The following is a 24,099-nucleotide window of genomic DNA, read 5'->3' on the forward strand; positions in this document are numbered from 1 at the left end:
CTAATTTTTTTTAACTCGTAGCCTATTGTTTTGTGGAGGAGGGGGAGTATCTCTGTTTTAACTTGATTTTTTTTTTCCCCCCTTCTTTCATTTCAAAGTCTTAATGCTTTGCATGAGCCCAGTTTTTTGTCTGTGTGCCAACAAAAAGGAAAGATCACAGGAGAGGTGGGCCTCCTGCTTTTTCTCCTGCCACAGGAGCAATTGCAGGGAAGGTTTCGCTCAGCCTTCACTGCGCTGGTGTGGGGCAGGCTCGCTGCAACTGGAATTGAACAACCAAATTGTGGCAGGCTCTGCTGAATGTGCTTGAGCAGGGGATTGGATGAGTAGGTAGCTGCAGTGTTATTGACTCCATCTTGGATAAAGTCCCATGCAGTAAATAACTGGGTAAGAAGTGAAGGCTCTTAACGGATGCTTTGGAGAAAGTATTTCTTGGAATTTATGACCATTAATTAAATTTGAGTGCAAAAGGCTGTGAAAACAGATAAAAGTCTTTTTTTCTCTTCCTATTGAAGAAAATCTGGAAACTTAGGAAGGATTTTTTTTATCATCAGATAATTAATTGTCTCCCAGTTTAGGAGAAGTTGATGAGATACAAATGCAGTGTTGTAAGATGAAGAAATTTTGTCCTCACTTACCTCATCTTACTCTGCTGTGCCTGGAAACGTTTTGATAACAGCAGTGGTAATGCACCTGGGCTGATAAAATGGTAGACCTCAAGTTCTCAAACAGATGATACTGTTCACTTGAAGATGTTGTAGAAAAAATTAGACAACTGCATTGTCTTTTGACCAGGAAATAAAGTGCAGAAGCAGCAGCAACATGGAAAGCTGCTCAGGGGCAGTAGCTGGGTGTTACTTGGTGAAGCCAGCCACTGGCCTTAAGCAGGACATCCCTGTGCCGTGCAGTGCTCTGCTCCTGACTTTGCTCTTTTACTTCTAGTAATCTATCACTTACTGATTTCTTAGTATACATCAAGAACTTCTATTTTAGGTTTCAACCAGTATTTAAAGGCCCTTGCTCTGCAAGCAACTGTTAGCTGCAATGAAGCTAAACAGGACTGTATTTCTCCTTTAGTGAGTTTAGTGTTTTGGTATCCTGATGCCTTCGAGCAGTTTTGATGTGTTAAGATTATGAAGCGAGGAAAGTTTTTTGTAGAAAAGGCATTTTCCTGGAGAAGCTGACAGCCTGTGTGTCAGGGTAGGGGAGCAGAGCAGGAGTCGGGAGAAGGTGCTGTTTCCTTCCTCAGCACTGATGTGCTTTGTGATCCTCAGCTATCAGCTCTCAACATCATGCAAGAAATAGTAACTAGCCCCTAAAAGAAGGCATCAGTATCTGCTAGAAGTAGTTCAGACAACATCTGTAAGCAGTGCCAGGAGGTAAAACTTGCTCAGCCATGACAGTTGGATGCATCAATCCAGCCATGGGCAATCCTATAGCAGTGACACCATGCTGGTGTCCAAGGCAGAACAGAAAAAACAGGTCTGACTAGCAGACCAGAGACTGCTTATCCAAGATCCCTAAGAAAAATGTAGCCTGGTGAAAACCTAGGGAAATCCAACTTGAACACGTAGTCCTTAGTGAGAGGGGGTTTCTGTTTTAGAAAGGAATGACGAGGGCAAATTGATGGAATAAAGTTGAGGATGGAGATTGTTATCAGGCTGTAAAACTGATCTCTTCTGAGAGAGAGCCAAGCACTCAGTTGTCAGAAGTGCTTTTTCATAGGAGTGAATTCTTGCTAAGTAATTGTAGAGCATTAAAAGATCAACAGCAACAGCAGGATAATATGCATGCTTTGGCTTTTCTCACGTCCTCTTTTTCTCCCCTGCTCTTTCTCTCCAACATATTTTGCTATTCCAGAGGAATTAGTACTTGTGTATAAGATTTTACATATTTTACAAAATACATACTTGATACCCTTTATAAATATAATTTAAGATTTTCATGGAATCACAATGAAGTAAGGAATCTTTTCTACACTGTTACGAAGGGATTTCTTTGAGCATATATCTACAAAATACACCAGGGTGAGCAGGAAGCACATACTTAAAAATATGGCAGATTCAGGCATTGATACCTGATATCCTGTCACTGCAGGTATAATCCTCAGTATAGCATTCTGTTTTTTGCACCTTGTTGCATGCTCTGTTGAGTTTTAACCAGAAAAATACTTAAAACGAAAACGATCATTTTCTTTTAATCTCCAGTACCCGCCAGGGCATTGGAGATACACTTGTTGAATGTAGCTCAAGAAATCTTTGCACCATGTGGCAAAATTTAAACAAGAAAGGGACAGGCTCTTATCTCTTGGGTAGCTGTTGCTAATAATCCGCTGGGAGAAATAGAATCTTTAAAATATTGTGACAATTCTGCATCCACTGTGTATCATTTCTGTGATTACCGGAACTGACTTCTGTTACCTGACAGCTCTGTTTCTGCCTTGAATTTCCTTTTCCTTGAGATCTAGCCCACAGCCTGGTGATTAGGCTGGAGGGTCTAGATTTGGTGTGGGTGTGAACAGTAATTTCAGTGTGGAGAGACATTTACAGGAGTGGAGGAGGAATTTGGTCTGTGCTCCTGTGAATACAGGTTTCCAAATCCCTTTGATCAGTTTGTCATTAAGGGTTTTTGGGAAAGTCTCATGGGATACCATGCATACCGATGGTTAATGGTGAAGGTGCTTTGGTTCTGGATCTCATCTCATGACCCTCCCATGGATGGTTTTGAAGAGCCATTGCTTTAGCTTCCTGCAGTTTCTGGAGCTGAAGCACAGTTTCAGGGCTAGATCCTTCTGGTGGTCTGGCGGATGTAGAGATTGTAGAGTTTATTTTGTTCATAGAAGACCTAAGGAGAGGGTTATGTTGTCCTGATGCAGTCTCAGGGTAGGCTACAACTTGTCACTGCTATTTGATAGTTGTAAAGGAATTGAAGTTTTCATTGTCAGTAATTATTCTTGAATCTGCAAACCACAAAGAACAAAAAAAAAATAATGAAGCAATGATATTTCTGTTCAGCTACAAAATCTTCCGGTATCTTTTGTGTGTGGAGCTTATAACTGAAATCACCATGTGAATTAGATCCCTTTTATTAAGTCAAACTTCTTACTTAAAACAATGTAATTAACCTTAGTTTAGAAGTAACTCTGGTCTGTTAGCTCTTGTGTTCTGTACGTATACCAAAAAAGTGTAAGTAGCTTTATTTATTTATTACAAGTTTGTGTTTGTATTCTTTTGAATTTCCTTGAGAAGCTCTCTGGGTAACCAAAGCAATTTGGAATATCAACATTTTAACCTACTAATTAGCAATTTCAAACAGATTTGTAAAGGCAGAATCACTATTTCAAGTTCAGGTTGTTAAATGGATGGCGTGGTTTAACCCCAGCTAGTAACCAAGCCCCGCACAGCTGCTTGCTTACTCGACAGCACAGCAGAATGGGGGAGAGAATCGGAAGAAAACTCATTGAGATAAAGGTTGAGATAAAGACAGTTTAATAGGTAAAGCAAAAGCCACACATGCAAGCAAAGTAAGACAGTTAATTCACTCACCCCTTCCCATCAGCAGGCCGGTGCTCAGCCATCCCCAGGAAAGCAGGGCTCCATCACACATTAATGGTTACTTGGGAAGACCCATGCCATCACTCCAAACATCCCCACCTTCCTTCTCATTCCCCCAGCTTTATATGCTGAGCATGACATCATATGGTATGGAACATCCCTGTGGTCGGTTGGGGTCAGCTGTCCCAGCTGTGTCACCTCCCAGCTCCCTGTGCCCCCCCAGCCCACTGGTGGGGTGCGGTGAGAGGCAGGAAAGGCCTTGGCTCTGTGCAAGCGCTGCTCAGCAGTAACAAAGACATCCCTGTATTATCAAGACTATTCTCATACTAAATCCAAAACACATATTATACCAGCTGCTGTGAAGAAGATTAACTCTATCCCAGCCAAAACTAGGACAATGGAAAATAAATTGCTGAATCTGAAATACTTGTATTCTGAAATATTTTTAAAATCAATAGTCTAAAATACATAAGTTAATATTTGAAAATGGCCTGTATGGAAATGCTACCTGTATTTTGCTGTTTGAGAATAACATGTTGAAGCTTCCAGTTAATATAAAACTTAAATTGCTTAAAGTACAGCTCTGATAAGTCCTTCCGTTCCTGTAATTAAGAATACGTTTGATTAAACTAATATTTCTGTCATAACCCTGAACATGTAACGTGGAAGGATTCTGATGGATTGATTTGCCCATTATGCACGCTTCTGTGAACCTTTTCATTGCAGCCACCAGCTCACTGAGGATTTGAAACACATTTATCAGATTGACAATTTAAACTAATTGGCCATAGCCATAGCAATTGAATTTTGTGCGTATAATATTCACAACTGTTATTTTTAATCATATGTAGTATGTGATGGCAGTCTGCTTCTCTACATGAAATCACTGAGGTAATTTCTTCATAGTCCTGACAGAAGCATAGATTAGGGGGGCTGTGGACCTTGCACACGCCCTCTTATCCTCTGAATGTCTGCTGGGGTGAAGTGGATGCACAGTAGGTCAACACAAATGCATCTTCATTACGGTGTCTGGCATACCTATACCCTAGGATTTGTTTTGTCATTGCTTTCAAATTTATGATAGAGAGGAAGCTTCTTTTTTCTTTAAACTTTGGTTGTTTTTCTTATTTTGGGGGGGGTTCAGTTCCAAGGGAGCTGCAAGAAACCAGACAAGAACTCTTTTGTGCATTGCAAAGTGCAGACATATATTCGAGGGCAAAGAGATACCCACCTAAGCTGCAGATTTCCATTTCAGCATTGATTGACTATTTTCATGTGAAGGATATAGCACCATGTTCTGTAAACTTAGATGGGGAAGAAGAGAGCACTGGGACTTTGCTTTGTAATTGCTGTCCGTCAATAAGTAAAATTTTGTTTTCGAAACAATTTAAACATAACTAGCCACTTTAATGTGGTTTGGAATTTATATGTAAACTAGTAGCATCTTTTCCAAGATTTCTTGTTCAGTTTCGTCACTGATTTGATGCCCTCCTCAGTAGAACGCAAATGATCACTTTGGCCCTGCCTGACTCTGGCCAAGGAATAAATGGCGATGGACAGTGCTAGAGCAGCACATCCACCAAAAGAAAAAGAGAGTGGGGTAAAAAAAAAAAAAAAGCTGTTCTACAGTACTATAAACTACCCTTTAGGCATTTTCATCTTGGTAAACAGACCACTATATGAATTAGTTATAATGATACTTCACTTGTTAATCTGCTCTATGCTACTAGTTAGTAGTGTCTAGTAACCAATATTTGAAATTTCTCTTCCTCTAAACCACAACATTTAAAGCTGTTACACCAAGTTCATTTGCTGTGTTCCCTATATGTTTTGAGCAGCAGATCAAGTTGTTTATTAGTGTGGCATACTTGTTCTCCTTTCCTTGTCACAGTCCTTTGGTGCCTTAACCAACACAGTACAGTAGAATTGCCTGGAACTGAACTTTTGGAGATCTTAACTCTCTTTCCTACCTCTACCCTTAATCCTGAAGATGTGAGAAACCCCAGAGAATCCAGAAGTAATGATCTGAGGCTTGCAGCAGCTTTCACACAAAGTTTTTATTTAAGAAGTGAAAATTCTTTCTGGATCGGTAGGTCTTTCTCTGTTCTGTTGTGAAAAGCATGTGTATTCACGTGCCTGAATTCTGTCTGTATAAATATTATGCAGGTGGTTGCATTTCACAAGTAAGCTGTATCAGCTTTCCTTATGTGTTTGAAACTTTCTTAGATTGTAGACTTCAGATGCAGGGACTCTCATATCTCAGGTATGAGCTTCTTAAGAATGAGTTAATTGGCTGATGAGAAGGGGTAGTCTTTCAGACATGTTGTGATGATGCTGACATGCTGGTGCAGTAAGGAATCATAGTTTTAAATCAAGCAGCTTTGTTTTCTCAGCATCCCCCCTGTTTATATTCTTGGAATGTGTTGCTTGCAGTATTGTACGTAGTCTGCTATAACTAATTTCAGCAGTCGTAATTGCTACTAGTGATGAAAATTAATTTGTGCAATCAGAAAAGCATTATCTGACTGATAATGCTGCATCCCCAATGTTTAAAAATTCTTCTGACAGCTGTTTTTTTTCAGAATATGCTGGGGCCATGCAGTCACCAAGATTCCAGCTGCTTTATGCTGAATCTTATATGAGCGTTAAAAGAAAAGGAAAAAGCTCTTAATGGCTCTCTCAGTATATATTTTTTTCCAAACAGTTTTTAAAGATTTAGTGTTTTGTCAGAGTCCTGCTTTGCCAGGTATACTAGATCAGCAGTGTAGTATCCCATGTTTTACCACTGTGCAGTGTTTGTAACAGGTTTTCTGTTCTTTAACACTGTCAGCTGCATTGATAAACCAAACAGTTTGTTATTAGGAAATGCCAAACTAGTAACTAACACATACGGTTATTTAAAAGACTGCATGGGGAGTCTGGTAGGCCCCATAGTTCCCCCAGATGGAGCACTACCTTCTGTCTGGAGGAGTCTGTTAGGACCTGTGTCTTCCTGTGTTGGCTCCAGGCCTCCCTCAAGGTTTCTTTTCCTTAAGGCAATGCACAATATTGGTTTTCTATTTTCCCTCCATTTAATGTTTCCTTTCCTTCCTGGTTCCCCTCTCCCCTCTGGTCTTCTGTGACATTTTTTGAGGATTTCTGGGTTTCTTATTTCTTGCTGTTTCCTCATCCCCTTTTCTGTCTCTTCTGAAGGAGCTAAAGTCAAGCTTCTACTGCATCTATTTGGTTACTTTCTGCCTTGTAGAAAGTAAGAGCAGAAGCAATGGGGAGCAGCAGGAAGAAAGGCAATAGCATCATCTGGGAGCAAAGCCTTAGGAAATCTGCTTAGTGTTGTTAGAGAGAAGTTCTGTGTGTGATTATTTTGTTTTGTTAATTCTGTACTGTCTTATATATTCCTGACATTCCTTCAGATAAATACATACTGGTTATATTTTGCTGGGCAGGGCAATTCCAGTACTGCTGGATAAATGTTGATTTTTTTTTTTTTTTTTTTTTCTTTTTAATCTTCTTTGCAGTCCCACCATTCCTTCATTGCAGGAAAACCTGGAAGAGGTTCAGTCTCTATTACTCCTTGCACACATTTATCTTCCAACAAGAAACCTTTTACTAAAAGAGCAGCAGTAAGGGTTCAAAGCTAATTACTTGTAAGCTAAGTAACGCCGGAATTAAAGTTGGCAGTGCTTGTCCCTTGCTGTATAAATATATGCAGATCAGGAGAGATGACTGTTTCTCCGTCTCCTCGCTTGCACTTCCAGCTGAGCTAGATCCTCAACTTGGAGTTTGCTTAGTGTGTAGTAAGGGGGTGGAGGAGACTGTACATTTTCCAGCTATTCAGTGTTTTGATTTCCTTAGGGTGTAAGTGCCATCTGTTAGATAAATGGATTAAAAATCCTTTGACAAACAACAAGTACACCTGAACTGTGAGCTGGGACTGTTGCTAACAACCTTATAATATTTCTAGCATTTACTGATTTTTTGATTATTTTTTTCCCAAAAAACTTTTGTGTCTTTTGACTGTATTTCCCAGACTACTCAGGTTTCATTCTTTGCTAACATGTATTTTGCAAAACAGAGTAGGATCCAGGAAATCAGAGTTCTTTTCTGGACTAGAAATTATAAGTAAATTGTCTTTTAAACTATGCTAGAAACTACCATGGACTCACATGATGCCTGGTTTCTTTGTTGTTTTTTTAATTTTTTTTTTTGTTTGTTTTGCTTTGTTTGTTTTTTAGTTTTTGCTGGGAGGTGTAAATCCAGGGAGACTCTGTGTAGTTGTGGAACTACATGCTGATCTGGTCCCCCTCAGCTTAGAAAGGATGTAGTAGAAAGCAGTCTAGAAGACATGAGGAAAAAATCAAAAACCTCTTATGTTAATAGAGAAAGAAGACAAGTGAAGGGAGATACTTCGGTCAGTTAGGAAATATCTTGGTAAGAAAGTACAGCTCTTTATTCTTCATGGGGAAAAGTCCCCTAAGTACAATTCCTTCTGAAATTGTCATGCTGTGCAGCATAAACTTACACTGTGGATTTCGCCCAATGAAAGGATTGAGCTCAGTTTCCTCCCTACCCCACCACCTCCTTCTGTGCAGATGCAATTAAAAACTGGCAGAATGTGTGCGTGAAGGGGGACACAGAGAACATGGAGCAGTAGCGTGTTGTTCGTAAAGCTTATGCTTAAATGTAAGAGCTGCTAGTTGAAACCCGTGAAGGGTTCGTTTACAAATGCTTTGTTTGTGAAACGTTTGAGGTTGGGCTTCTTAACTTCGTTCTTTATCATTAGGCAGTGCAGTTTACTGTATTGTAACAGCTGAGAACTGTGGCTTGTATATGAGTTAATGTGCAGTTAGAATGACTGTGCACATGCGGAACTCTACACACAGGTCTTGGAAAAGTATTTTGTGGCATTCCTACCCGTTTTCTTCATGGTGCCTGAAGAAGAAAAGCTATCCAAGTAGTGCATAAAGAGCATCCTTTACTCATCCACTAAAAAACTTACTGATCCTAGATCATTGATCATTTGTTATACTTTGGATATTTTTCCCTTTTTTTGTTGTTGTGAAGTGCTTGATTTATGTCTTTCTGCTATGAAAAGCAATTCCTTATAAAATGATCCAGAAAACTATCAGGAGAAAGTGTGCATTTTCAAATAGAAAATCTTTGCTCTATTCCTTCTTTATTTAGCTTAACTGTTTAGTTCCCCAGACTGTCCTCAAATCATCTTCATCTGGGTCAGTTGGCTTAATAACAGTAGTTTGTTACCCAGTACCCAATCTTAAATAATCTTCTTCATAGTGCGTGGTGCACCCAGAGATCTAGGAATAGGTTTGCTTTGTGGTAACTCCAGATGCCTGGTTGTTATTGGTGATTTCCATTTCATAGGTAGCAGCTTGCCTTGTTGTTTGCATGGTATTTGCCTGTAGTCTCATTTCATAGAATCATAGAATGGTTTGGGGTGGAAGGGACCTTCAAGATCACCTAGTCCCACCCCCCTGCCATGGGCAGGGACACCTCCCACCAGACCAGGCTGCTCACAGCCCCATCCAGCCTGGCCTTGAGCACTGCCAGGGATGGGGCAGCCACAGCTGCTCTGGGCAGCCTGTGCCAGTGCCTCACCGCCCTCATGGTAAAGAATTTCTCCCTCATATCTAATCTAAACCTACCCTTTTTTTCAGTTTAAAGCCATTGCCCCTTGTCCTATCACCACAGGCTATACTAAAAAGTCTGTCCCCGTCTGTCTTATATAAGCCCCCTTTTAAGTATTGAAAGGCTCCTCTAAGGTCCTCCGGGAGCTTTCTCCAGGCTGAACAACCCCAACTCTCTCAGCCTGTCTTCACAGGAGAGGTGCTCCATCCCCCTGATCATGGTCCTCTGGACTCACTCTGACAGGCCCATGTCCTTCTTGTGCTGGAGGCCCCAGAGCTGGATGCAGCACTCCAGGAGGGGTCTCAGGAAAGTGGAGCAGAGGGGCAGAATCACCTCCCGTGACCTGCTGGTTACGCTTCTTTTGATGCAGCCCAGGCTCTCTGGGCTGCAAGCTCACAATGTTGGACTATGTTGAGGTTTTTGTTCACTAACACCCCCAACTCCTCCCCCTCAGGGCTGCTCTTAATCCATTCTCTGCCCAGCCTGTGTTGATGCTGGGGGTTGCCCCAACCCAGGTGCAGGACCTTGCACTTGGCCTTGTTGAACTTTATGAAGTTTGCACAGGCCCACCTCTCAAGCCTGTCAAGGTCCCTCTGGATGCCATCCCTTCCCTCCAGCATGTCAGCTATACCACACAGCCTGGTGTCATCAGCAAACTTGCTGAGTGTGCACTTGATCCCAGCGTCCATGTCGCCGACAAAGATGTTAAACAGCACTGGTCACAATACAGATCTGTGAGGAACCCCACCCATCACCAGTCTCCACTTGAACATTGAGCCATTGACCACAGCTCTTTGAGTGTGACCATCCAGCCAGTTCTTTGTCCACAAATTGGTCCATCCATCAAATCCATGTCTCCAGTTTAGAGACAAGGTTGTCGTGCAGGACAGTGTCAAAAGTTTTTCACAAGTCCAGGTAGATCACATCAGTTGCTCTTTCCTCATCCGTCAACACTGTAACCCCATCATAGAAGGATGCCAAATTTGTCAGGCTCAGTTTTTGCCCTCAGTGAATCCATGTTGACTGTCACCAGTCACCTCCCTATTTTCCATGTGCCTTAGCATAGTTTCCAGGAGGATCTGATCCGGATCTGTGCACCAGGTGAGACTGACTGGCCAGTAGTTCCCCAGGTTTTCTTCTTCTCCATTTTTAAAAATGGGGGTTATAGTTCACCTTTTCTATTCAGTGGGAACTTCACCAGACTGCCAAGACTTCTCAAATGTGATGGATAGTGGCTTAGCCACCTCATCCATCAGTTTCCTCAGGACCCGTGGATGCATTTCATCAGATGCCATGGACTTGTGCACCTTCAGGTTCCCTGGATGGTCTTGAACCTGATCTCTTATAGTGAGCAATTTTTCATTCTCCCAGCCCTGCCTTTGCCTTCTGCAAAGACAACTTCCTCTCTTGTGTTTATGCAGTTTCTTCCTTTTTTGGCACTTGATTTTCCCCTTGTCTTTGAACTTCCATTTTAGTGAGGAAGGGAGAAATTCTTGTCTTCCCATGTGAGATTTTCTAAATTACTGCTACAGAATTGAACTGCATCTACAATAATCTCAGCAATTTCTGTTCTCACATTGTTTCACATTTAGAGGAACAACTGGGAAGGGGACCTTGTAGTTACAGGGGTTTGTATTTGTTGAGGGCTTATCTTGTGCAGAACTTTCCAACCATTGCCTGTGTGATGGTAGATATCAAATATAGTCAACTGACCGTTTAGACTAATGAGAAGTTGCCAAGTACCCTTCTGTTTGTGACACGGGAGAAGAAACGGTCCTGTATTGTCAAAAATGGGTTACTGCACTTTGACAGTTCATTGCCACTAATCTTCCTCTTGCTTTGTGGAGAATACTTGTAAGTAGGTGGCATTGCCTTGTAAGCCATTGTGTAAAACAGTTACTACTGATAGAAAGGTAGGTTAAGCGTTTGTCAGAGAGGAGAAAAATCTTGATGAAAAGCTGAAAGAGCATTTCTAATCCTATTTGCCACTTCCTTTTTCCGTGTGTAGTTGTATGGATAGCAACGTAGCAGTTCTGTGAAGTACTCCATTAATGTATGATCTTTAGGTTACTGTTGATGTGGTACAGTATTTCAGTATATTATATAAAAATTATATTTTCAAATGGTTGTTCATAAGGATGAATTGATTTTAAAAATCAGTCAGCTGCATGTAATAGGATTAGACTTGGTTTATGCAAGTGTGTTGCTCTCCTCTCTTCCTTCTTGTTGGATGATCTGCCAAGCTTTGAAATTTTCAGCAAGAGAAGTGGGTGGACAATGGAAAGTGAATGATGTATTACAATCACAGTCAGCTTATGTTTACATGATTTACCTAAGTGACTATTTGAGCTGAAAGCTGATGAAGATTATCAGGTTTCATTTTAAATGGCAATCTCAGTCCATTTTGTTTGATAATTCATGTGTTATTAAAAATGTCAAAAGGTATTAGCATTTTTTATTTTCCATCACCTAATGTTCTAGTAGGTCACATATCTACAGAAATAGTACTTAGGGTAATTATCAATGTTCAAGGTATTTACTAACTTAGGCGGTGCATAGGGTTTATGAAAGTCACCCTTCCTAAGCACTTGTGCATCAAAAATCCATGAATAATAGAAAGGTAACCCACTTCCTTGGTTAATGTTGATTATTTTGATTTAATTTTTAAAATAGTTTATGTGTTCTTGTCATATTTAGTTTAGAAGAAATCTCAAGTTCACTGGTGTTATTTTTCTGGTAAGTGGTTAAGACTTGCCACCATTTCTGTGATGCTACTGGCAAGTTTAGCTGGAAAGAAGTCTAGTTTACCTTGATGAGAAGTTCAAATGCAGTAATTATCCCTGAGCTGATTTGGCCAGTGAGGTGTTAGGCAGGGGTCGCGGTCTAAGCACACAGTGACTGAGTGCTGGGAAGCAGGTTTTTCTCAAAGCAGAGGCTGTAGGTGAATCCATCTTTCCTAGGGTGCAATTTGTCAGACTTTGGTCAGAAGATATTTTATACTGCTAGAGCTTAGTTTTTAGCGTCCTGTGCAACAGCAGCAAAAACTGAACAGGTAGATTGATTACATGAATAACACAGATCTGTAGATACTGGTTAGTCTTAGCTGTACCTTATTCTGAGAGCTATTGCCTGCTTCTGTACAGCACCAGAAAACTTGTGCTCAGGGCTTGGAATAGCTATTCTTGTGCTCTGTTACAGCTACAGTGAAAATAGTGTACACAAAGGCAAAACTATTCCAAGAATTAATTTTTGCTCGGTGCTTTTAAAGAAGAGGTACTAGTGTTAAGTGCCTAGTGCTACCGAAGTGGCTGATTTAGCTTTACTTTCAATTATTCTTTTCTGACTGAAGGGGATGTCCTTTTAGGTGTAAACACATAAGTTTGGGGTTCTTCCCACATGAATTCTGTCCCGTTTGGGGTTTGAACATTTTATTAAATCACTTTGTTTTGGAGTTTCAGTTAGGCTGTCAATCATGTATTCATATCTATTTTGGAAAAATATACAATACTAGGTTGCCAGCTCAAATCTGTTCTTATTCTTTATGGTAAAATATAAGCATGTTACCAATCCATTTGCAGTATCTGAAAATGTTTCCCAGCGTGCTATCTTAAAAGGTTATTTTGTGTATTTTTGCTGTAAGGAACAGTTTTATTTACATATCAGGTTTTCAGTAACATCAAATGCTTCTATTGTTACTTCTGACCGTATTACTGAACAGTTGCCAAATATAAACTTTATGCAAAGGCTCTAGCCATATCTTGGACCCACAAAAATTGTTAGGATGTTGCTGGTCACAATTACGCAGATATTTCACTTCAGTACCTGTTTGCAACATTCCTTCCTGAGCCGTGCTGCTTTGTATGGTGGCAAAATTACTGTGATATTATCAGTATACCCAGAAGTAAAGAGCAGCATAAAGAAGGATGCTATGGCATTAAAGAGGAGAAACAAGTATTGGAAACTGGCTTCACTGAATTAGGAAACTGAAAAAGAGTCTTGTTGAACATTTCAGCACTCGTGTATCCTCCCTTGACTTCTATCAGGGCTTCATTAAAACCTCTATCTTTTGGGTATGACGTTGAAGGGCTCTATAAGAGCACCTTGCTGCCATGATAACTAGCATCATAAAAACAAAAACTAAAGTTTACTTATGTATAAGTAAAATAATATGTTATAGGTGTATTGCAAGGCATCAACATAAAAGGGGAAAAAAAGTCAATTTTTCTTCTGCTGTCTCCCTCCCTGCAAGCCATTACCAGTTTTGTAGACCTTGGAGAGACTCTAAATGTTATGCCTGTTTCAGCACAACTATCCACAAAGGAATTAGGAAAGCACAACAGCAAAAGTATCAGCAAGTTTAACCAAAATTCAGAGGCTTCACATAGTGGAGGAACTTAAAGACTTTACAGTTTGAGACTAGTTTTCTTGACTGTGAGCCTCTGGTTCTGGAAACCCTCACCTGCTACTCACTGAAGCTGGAAAGATGTAATGGGGAAGTACCCTTCTGAATGTCCGCTCTTGCATGATTTGTCTCTAAACTTCTGGTGTGGTTGCTATCACAGGGCCATTGGCTTGGCTTAGGATGACTCTTTCCATGCAATCATTTTGTGCAGAAGTAAATCCTTACACTGCCTTTCTTTTCTCACTCCTCTATCACTGATACCCAGAAATCCTCTTTGTAGGTTGACTGTGTCAATCGGTTTGAGCTGAACAACCCCCCACCCAGTTAGGCTGCATTTGCTGTCGCTGTGCAGGATTCGCATAAATATTTGCATAGAGTTTATGCTTTGTTCATTATATCTTTTACTACTTTTCTACTCTCCTTTTTCTCCATGGATGTTATTTTCATCTGCTAGGCTTCTGAAATTATCTTTTGTCCTGTTTCACTTTCTTCTGCAGATTCTTGAATTTTTTGGTGGTTGTTCCTGTCTTGTTCACTGGTCCCATCAGGTTCACTTGGTCACTGTTTTGCATCTTAATGGACATTGTTAGTTAATTCCTGAGAAGTATCCAGGGCATACTTTTTAAGTGTTGGTCACATGTGATGCACACATCAGACTGGATCTGTTTATTTTCATGTGTGCTTCTCCCTTTGCTCTGTCAGATTTACTAGATGTCTTCATATTTACTAGTGAAGCATTTTCTTGTTGCTGGTGCTGATTTTCCTTTCATCAGAGCTCTGTGTATTAATTCTCACAGTTTGGGGAACAAGCGCTGCGGATCCCAGCAGAGTCAGAGGGCTGTGGTGTGACTGGAGTCACGGAGCCCTGGCCAGACAGTGCGTGGAGGGTGGCAGGCAGAAGAGGATGAGTAGCACTCTATGGTTAGGAGCTTCTTGACAGCACATGCTCACAAACATCACGCCAGACACAAACATCGTAACAAGCAAGGAGCTTCTCAGTGTCTAACAAGGGAGTATATATGAAGTGGAAAGGGGCACAGGTATTGCTTCAGTTCTTGGAGGTGTAGGGGCAAAGAGAGGACAAAAGCCCACCTGGAGCTGATGTAGTTGACATAGAGGAGGATGTAAAAGTTAAAAGGCTGTAGGTGTGCTAGTAGCAAAAGGAAGCTCAAGGAAAATATGACTGATAGAGAGACTGGCCTAGTGATGGACAATATGGAGACTCAGCTCCTCTTTCTATGGTGTGTTGGAGCAAAAGTATTCTCCCAGACCTCTGGGTGTACAGGTATGATTTGGGAGGAAGAATGAGAGAGCCAGTGATGGGAGTAAAACAGACTGGAGAGTGCTTGGAGAAGTGTAACATTCATGAGAGGTCATGGATGACTGGGAAGAGGCTAGTGTTACACTCCTCCCTAACGAATGCAGGAAGAGGACTTGGGGATCTGTTGGCTGAATATATTCATCTAGTCCCTTGAAGATCATGAAGCTTGTCCATTTCCAAACACGTGAAGGACCAGAAGGTAATCAACAACAGTCAGTATGAATTTACAACAGGCAAACCATGCCTGACAACTTGTTTGCCTTCTGTAATGAAGTGACTGTAAAGTGCTCCATGTGGAGAGTAGTCCATGCAATTTACTTTGACTTTAGTAAGACTTTTGGCCCTGTTTCCTGTAGGTTTCTCATTTGGAAGCCGTGGAGGTATGGAATGAAAGACCAATCTGTCTGTGAAGCCCATAAAGTCCAGCAGGAGAAGTGCTTGTGCTGGCTGAGGATTGACTGGCAGTCCTGCTGAAAAGGTGCCAGGTGTTACAGTGAATGCTAAGCTGAATATGAGCCAAGTGTGAATAAGGCAAAATGGGTTACATTGGAAGATGCATGGTTAGCAGAATGAATAAAGTTACTGTCTTGCTCTTCTGCCTCTGGGGCTGTATCCAGAATACTCTGTCCAGTTCTGGGTTCTCCAGGGTGGATGTGGAAAAAGTGGTTAGGGTCCAGTGAAGTCTTCCAAGATGGTCTGGAGTGTAGAGCACATGACCTATAAGAAAAGGGTAAAGGAGCCAGACTCATTCGGTGTGCTGAAGAGGAGGCTAAGGGACGATCTTATAGAGTGTTTGAAGGGCAGTTACAGAGATGGTGGAGCCAAGCTTTTTTTGCCAGTGGCAAATGATGTAAATATGCCGAAAAACTGGCTCGAAAGTTTCAGGGTGGATGCTGCAGAAAAACTTGTTTACAGGGAGGGTCATGCTGATGTGAAATAGATTACTCAGAAAGACTGAATCTCCCTACATGGAGATTTTTGAGACTTAGATGGACAAAGAAAGCCTCAGCAGACCTGATCTAGTGTTTGTGATAGACTACTTTGTGTGGGAAATTGGCCTAGGGATTTCCAAATAGCTCTTTCCACCTACCTTTCCATCTCTTCCCTAAACAGCATACTCAGTTTTGGTTCCTTCCTTCAATCTTTATGCTTCTAGAGTTAGAGCTTGGAGTTTTCAGTCAGTGGGAGGTGAACAGATAGCAGGCAGTAGCTAAATCTGGCACTGAAAAAATGACTGTGCCACCTGCTTGTTCCTCCAGAACTTGTCTTGGCACTATGCTGCTACATGTGATATTGTCTTTTTTAAAATAGTTGCATTTTTCCCAGTGTAATTATACAAAACTTACATAAAGGTCTGTGGTGGGTTGATGTGGGCTGGATGCCCGGTGTCCACCAGAGTCACTCCATCGCTGCCCTGCTCGGCTGGGCTGGGGAAGGGAGAATAAAACAGAGGGCCCGTGGGTTGGGGTAAGGGGGGAGAGATGGCTCAGCAATTGGTGTCAGCGGCAAAACGGGCTCCACTTGGGGGAAAATGAATTCAGCTCGTTGCCAGTCAGGTCAGACTAGGGTAATGAGAAATAAACGCAAACCTTAAAAACGCCTTCCCCGCACCCCTCCCTCCCTCCCGGGCTCGGCTTCGCTCCCCATTTTCCCTCCCCCCGCGGGGTCCCCGGCCCTGCCCGCAGCCCGGCCCCGGCCCGGGCTCCTCCCCGCGGGGCCACGGGCCCTGCCCGGAGCCGGCCCCGGCGGGTCCCGGCCCCCTGCGGGCACCCCCTGCCCGGGCTGCGGGGGGGAGCTGCTCCCCGCGGGCTCCGTGGGCCGGGGGCACGGCCTGCCCCGCCGGGGCTGCCCCGCGGGCTGGGGGAGCCGCTGCTGCGGCGCCCGGAGCCCCCCGGCCCCTCCGCACCGCCCGGGGCTGCGGGGCCGCTGCGCTCACACGGTCCCGCTCCCCGCTCGCCGCGGCGGCTCTTGCGCTGCAGCTTCTCCCCCTTCTTCAACACACGAGCCCGGGGGGCTCCCGCCGTCGCTGGGGGCTCGGCCTCGGCCAGCGGTGGGTCTGTCCTGGAGCCGGCTGGCACCGGCCCCATCGGGCGTGGGGGAGCTTCAGCGGCTTCTCACCAAAGCCGCCCCGTGCCCACCCCGCTACCAACACCTTGCCAGGCAAACGCAATACAGGGTCCCAGTTGATAGATACAAAGCAATGAAACGGCTAAAATTAGAAGAGGTAAAAAGAAAGGTTGGGAAGCCATCTGAATGATCTTGTAAGCAACAAATTTATGCCGAGTTCTGCCAGTTAGGTCTGCTCCATTTATTAGGTCAGACTGTAGTTCAGACAGAGTTCATAGAGAAGAGGATGATGTCATGCTGAAAACTTGCATTTAACATTTTATTGAGTATCAAAGTTGGTATTTCTTTAAAATTGATTGATATGGCCAGGATGTTTGGATTTGGCCCTTGGCAGAGGGGCCGGGTCCACTGTTTGAGCCTGAAGAGAGGAAGAGGGATTATTTATGAACTTTGAAGATAATTTATTTAGAAAGTTATCGGAAACATGCAGCTGTACGATGCGCTGAATAATTGGTGAAAGGCCTTTGACTTCATAGTGCTGCATCACAAAAGGGAATTTTCTATTACGTGTATTTGTGGGGGAATTCCATACAGTTCCCTGTGTTGCTGGTGATGCAGAAAATACAGATTCCTGTATTTAATTTCTCTTTTACGAAGTTGCTGGATGGACACAGGTCAGAAACAAGCTCGATGTTGTACGTTGCATGCTGACTTCTCTGTGCAAACATGTTTGTTGGCAGAAAGACTGGATAGCCCTTGCTCTTCTAAGAGTGCTCTGCTTGGATTGCCATGGGATGGAAGCACTTTATGGGTAGATGGTGAGGGAGTCCATGTGAGTTCATGCTCTGGTTTAGTCTGTAAGGTTTTTTTAATGTCTCCATTGCTGTATTTGGTAACACCAGTGATACAGAAAAAAGTCAGGAAACACCTAAATGTAGACAAAGGCTGAGAGGTATGTGTAGGTAATAGTCACTTCTGATCCAACTAAAACGCCAATTCTGTTCATTAGCTCTGCTTAAAAAGCAGTTTGCTTACTTATAATTCATTATTACAAATCCTTGAGAATAATTTTCCAGGTGCTGAAGAAAATCTGCTGTATTGTTTTTTTTCTGACAGGCATTTGAAAGAATTCCCTGTATAATTCATTAGGCACTGCATTTAAAGCATAGTCTTTGGTTGAAATTATTTTCAGATTTTTACAGATTCGTATTTTTACAGATTGCTAATTGCATTTGACTGTCAGACAGTCAGTGAATTAAACTCCCTGAAGGCTTCTTGGTAGGAACATGAAAGAGTATTAAAAAGATTAATATAGCCTGCATATGTAAAAGGGGTTGTGTTTGTTTGGGTTTTTTTTTTCTGTTTGGTTGGTTGGTTGATTTGTTTTGTTTTGTTTTCACTATGTCAATGAGAGCGTTCACAGTAGCATCAAAATATTTCAAACTTTTGGAAGGATATCGCTTTCTGTGACTGCCTAGAAGATAAGTAACAAAATGTCACGGCACCTGTTAAAAGATGGTTACAAGAATATTAGTGTATATAAATTATTGTGTAATCCAAGGCTCTGATCTGTCTCAATAAGCAGGTACCGACTTGGTGCAAGGATCAGTTTGTAACAGTCTGAGACCTATATTCTTCTAGAGTCTTTCTCTGTGTTAAAATCTGTGAATATAAGGATGGATTTCTGAGTTAATGGATGTGGTTTCTGCTTCCTGTTTTTAACTGTGGTGGTTAGCAGTAGGATTAATTGTGTCTAATTCTAATATTCTAATAATAGAATAATTGTGTTCAGATCTGGTTTCTGATAGCCAGAGCAAGGGTAGTGGCTGTCTCAGCCCGATGTTCACTTATGAATAATGCCCAGTGAAGTCTTTTCCAGATCGTGAGCGGTATGCCAGTTTTGAAGCAGGTCTGTAAACGCCTTTCTGGGGAAACGAGATAGGGCAAAGTGACTTTGCAAGGGGGCAGGGAGAGCTCCTGGCTGGGATAGAACAGCAGCAGTGTTTGTCTGAACAGGATTGTCTGTGGGCATGTTGGAGCACTACTAATTAACAGGTAGAATCTAGGACAGTGATGCGCCTGGTTCTTGTTGCTGTTCTCTGGTATTAGCTTCTGCTTAGTAACTTCCAGAGAAAGGCAAAGTACAGTGTAAACTTTCTAGACAGCTTGGGTTTTAGTTCCTTCTCTAATACGGTACGGTGACCTCCTGCAGGTCATGCTGGTTTTTACTATCCCTTTTTTTTTAAGCCTGAAGTTACAAATTTTAGTAATAATAAATGACCAGTTCTCATAAACATTGTATTTTCACTGTGTGCGAGTAATACTTCTGTAGTCTTTTGCTTTCACCTATTCTGTGTGCCTTCTGGCTACAGCCTGAGCAGCAGGGTCCGGGGAGGAAGAGGGTGCTGTGTCCTGAATCGGTAGTGGCAGCAAGATTTTTCCTGATTGATTAAGTCTGGAAGTATTCCAAAGAAGGAGAGTATTTTTTAATTATGTGTGGTGTTGAACGAAGATGACTTAGCCACGGTGAAAGTTTTATGTTGTAAATAGAACTGACCTGCAGTTTTATAATTTTTTTAATGTTTATCAGCTAGGCCTCAAAACAAACTGCAGATCTTTTCAGCGTGGAAAGTGTTTTATTTTGTATCCAGAATATGCACAGGAGAATAATTTCAAACACACAGCAAGAAATAGCAATTTTCAAGTTTGGCTTTGGGTTTTTTGTTTGATCTGCTGTCTTTGTGGTGATTTTGAGTAGGACTTGTACCTTGTCTCTCTGCATACTGATCTCTAAAATTACCTTTGGTAGAAAGGTGCCTAGCATCTTTGAAGTTGTCTTTATATATAACCATCCTTAGAAAGGCACTTTTAGCTCATGTGCTTTTCAGACTTTTGAATCACAAGCTTTATACTAGACTAAAATAGTGTTATAAACAGTATTAAGGAAAATGAACTACTTGCCCTAATTTGTGTTTAATTATCAAACAAAATCATACAGCATCTTTTCAGAACTTTTACTTTCTTCCTGGCTCTTAATTATTGGCAGCTTGAAACATCAAATAGATCTATAGCTGCTTGAGTTACTCCTCTGTAACCCTCACCATTCAAGGGAAATGTTTTCTGTTGGTTTTTACATGCCACTGCTTTTAGACAGCTGTATAATGCTGAAGAAGTAAGCTCGGAAGTCTCTTTGCCCATCACCCTTTACAGCTACAATGTTTCTGTTTTTATAATATATGTGTTTTAAGGACTGTATTTGTAAGCAAAGATATTGAGTTGCCTGTTGGAAAATTATGACAAAGGCTGGTGATAAAGTACTGTCTGTATTGCAATACCAACAATTTGGTATCTAACTTACTGAAGGAGCAGATGTCCTCTGTAATCCTAGTCATATTCAACAAACTGGCCTTAGAACAGCTTTCCCACTGTAAGGAGCTGCTAAATGAAGTGAGTCTGCTTTAGTCTAATTGAAGGTATTTCTAGAACACTCATTGCTGGGAATGTAAGCCTCATTTAAAATAGGAGTATGTAAGCCTTCATGGACTGAATTTTTAAACTATCACTTAGCTCTGAATTCTGAAATGAAATTCCTATGCATCATACTTAGATAGGTTAATAAATTGTTATCTAGTATTTTACCCTGTCTAGATTTTGCAGACCTTGTGACTGTAGTTCTGAGTGCCTTGTAATCTTTTAATGTGTTTTTCCTCACAGCAGCCTGTGATCAAGATTTACTTCTGTTCACATGTACAAACAAAGAGCAGAGGGAGATGCTGAGTGGAATCCTTAGACTTTCTTTCTGACTTTGGGCCAGAGCAGGGAATTGAGTCAGTTTTCCCAAATGTCAGACTAGTTGCTTGCTTGCTTGCTTGACAGGCCTTCCTCTCTCTTATCTGAAATGCTTTTAAAAAGAGGGAAAATGTAAAGATAGAATTAAAAAAAATTACAATGCGTACATGATGTGATGATGGTACAAGTATTTCTTTCAACTGATAAGTTAACTGTAGGCTAGGCCAAGTAGCCAGTACTCTCTGGATCCGCTGCTGATAACATCATCTTCCTTCTGAGAGGCATTTCCAAAGGTGTCTTCCAGGCAATGCTGTTACGCAGTGGTTATCAGAATTTCAACAGCTTTGTCAATTACTTGGCAGCAAACCATAATGACTTGCAAATGTGCCTAGATTACCATTGAAAATGAAGATAGGGATCATGTTGGCTTCTTGAAAACAACAAATGTTTTTGTAAATGTATTAAATCGTTTCCAGGTATAATATTGTATAGCCTTCTTAACTTTTCATGAATTGATAGCCAATATGTTTATGGTACTGTTCCCCGAGTTCCGACAGTAAAGTTTGCACATCATGGTGTCAGCCCAACAAAACAGTAAACCCCACAGTACTCAACCTCCATAACAGAGTCTCATTTGGAGAGGTAGATTGCAAAGATGTGGAAAATGCTGCTGCAAGGCTTGAAGCAAATAGTCTGGGGGCTCTGGATATGGAGGGGCAGCTTCCATAATATGGCTGAAGAGGAGGATAGACGACGGTGGGCCATAATTTCTCCTTGACTGTTTTGCCTGAAGTGTTCTGGACCCTTCCTTTGGAAGGTGGTTCTTTGAAGTTCTTCAGAGAAGTCATAGCATTTGAAATTGTGGTACTTCCTTGTTGTTTATGAAGCATCCTCATGAGACAGCTTTTCTAGGAATGCTTTTTAAAAGGCAGTGGGACAGATTACTTGAGAATATTCTTCATAATGGTCAGGCAATAACCAGTAGTTTGAGGAACAACTGATTCATTTTTTCTTCTTTTTCGCCATTGCATATGATTTTGTAAGTTTGTTCATCTCTTGGTTACCTCCCTTCTTGTATCTTTGAAAGTTACTTAAAATGAAAAATTCTGTCATCTGCCATTGGAGCTAAGGCCCTGCCTTTATGGAAGCAAGGTATTTAAATGCATTTTTATAAAGAAAACCTGAATGTAGTTTTCCATTTTTTGTATATCTGATGATATAATTTATTTTTACAGAAATCAAGAGTAAGTATTAGTTTGGACAGTAGCAGGCTACTGGGTTTTCTTATTGTTATTATACATTCTTGTACAAAAAATATTTGAGAGTAGCTTGATCCTAATAATACAGCTGTCACGGAACAAAAATGTTGATTTATAAAGGTGGAAATGGTCTTTAAAAGTAATTAAAGTAATTCATGCTAAGGACATCTGTTTCTGTGGTCAAGTGGTTAGAGAGGCTGTCAAAAACTGTATCAGTAAATTGCACGTAAAGGATTCATGATGAGATACATTGGTGTGGCTTCTATGATCAGGTCATTACGTTACACTAAAATTAAGAGCAAGTTGTTTGTCTTTCACATTAATATATTTCAATACAATAATGATACATTTTAATTTTTTTTTTTTTTTTGTTACTTGTTTCTGCTTTTTCTGGAAGCTGCAGTTAGCACATATTGCTGAGGATAGTTTTAAAGTCTGTTAGATACCTCATGGGTGCATTTTACTCTCTGGCTCAGTTTTTAACCAGTCACCAGACTTTTTTATTTATTTGGGTTTTTTTCTGAATCATTAGGGTTTAGAGTTTCTTTTTGTTTTGCTCTGTAATTAAGAGGTACAGCATCCTCTGAAAATGTCGCTCTGCAGTTTCTCAGCTTTCACAGGAACTAGGAAAAACCTTCTTCCTGAGGCATTTTATAGCTGAGATTTTTGGTGATCATACTGGATCTGAGGTTTCTCTTGCAAAGTTTTGGGAAATGTAGTAGTATGTCAGGAAAGTTGTTACAGAGTGGTTGCTTGCCTTCCTCTGTTACTTGAATTTTTTGTGCTATCTTAGATTTTGTTTTCAAGCAGTTGAATTGTTGGTTCTAAATAGTAAGTGGTAAACATGTCCAAACGTTGTGGTGTTTTATTTTTCTCTGCTATTTCCAGAAGTTGTTACTGTCTTAGGGGAAATTCCTACTGTCTGAACTTACCTAAGGGCGGTTGTTTTGGGAAAAGGTTCAGTGAACCAGATGACACTGAAGATGGCAAATGAAAAGGAAACTTACACATGACAATATATAAAATATTGTCATATTGTCTGTGTTGAAATACCTTGCAAATATGTGTTGATGTAGTGGCACTTCTGGCACATACTGCTTGTGAGTATTCTTGCTCTGGATGTGATACTCGCTTTTTCGGTGGCATCACAGTTTAGATAAAAATTATAACCAGTTGTCTCAAATTTTCTGTACTGTCTAATCTCAATTACTTGAAACCATACTCAGAGCAGGAGTTTTGGTCTCTCTCTTTCCTCGTTACATATATTATTAGATAAGAAAAAACCTGAAATGGTTAATCCCTGGATTATTTTTGCATGTTGGTAGGCGATTTCTTGTTGATGTTGAAAACCTGAGCACTCTGAAAAGATATGTTTCTTCAATTGTTGTGACTTCACCTTTTTGAATTCGGCTCTAGTTGAAAAGAATGCGGAATCATCAGGTTTACAGAGTAGCACTTTGTGGAAATAAAGAGAAAACATAATTGTAAAGCAGGCAGCTTCGGTGCAAATGGGTTTAGTTGGAGGTGTTGCTGTAGCCTCCAGTCATCCAAATGTTGTCCTGAATATTTTTTGAATAAATTACACTTCTTTTTGTGTATGTCCTTATGGCAGCTACATTAATCATAACTATGCTAAAAGAGTTGCATGCTAGCAACAATTCTGAATTTGTTTTTCTTAAATGGGAAGATCATTAAAAAAAATAATCTATGTCCTATTTCTTAGAATATTGCAACATCATAAATGAAATAATACATCAGCTGATTCTTGTAGCTACCTCTTCAGTGAGACGCAGTGGACTTTCTAGCAGAGAAGATTGTACCTAACACCATCTGAGCAGTGAATTGACTAGGTCACATGGTGCTGACTGAGAATTAAGATTTATTAAGATGAAGTAAAATACCTTTCTATTTTTTAAAAAAATACTTTTTTTTTTTTTTTGAGTCTTAAATCCCAGGCTGTTTAATAGGGATGACCTAGAGTGCAGCCACAAAAGCTTGAACGACAAAAGGGGACGGGTCTCATGTGCATTGTACTTTCAAAGAAAAAATGGTTGGAAGCACAGCCTA

At 41.0% G+C, this 24,099-nt stretch overlaps 1 protein-coding gene across 2 annotated transcripts in view; it reads left to right on the plus strand.

Annotated features, from left to right (window-relative positions):
* Nucleotides 1–24,099, plus strand: part of DDX10 (DEAD-box helicase 10) — a 191,828-nt gene that overhangs the window by 133,110 nt on the left and 34,619 nt on the right. Inside the window, exon 17 of one of the 2 annotated variants that reach the window (XR_013926326.1) lies at nt 15,674–18,893. The exons of the other annotated variant lie outside the window; for it this stretch is intronic. The gene's annotated coding sequence lies outside the window, so the exon portion shown is untranslated. The remainder of the gene's footprint in view (nt 1–15,673; nt 18,894–24,099) is intronic. 2 annotated transcript variants of the gene reach the window in all.

This window comes from Falco punctatus, assembly GCF_963210335.1.
Source record: "Falco punctatus genome assembly, chromosome: 2".
Lineage (NCBI taxonomy): Eukaryota > Metazoa > Chordata > Aves > Falconiformes > Falconidae > Falco > Falco punctatus.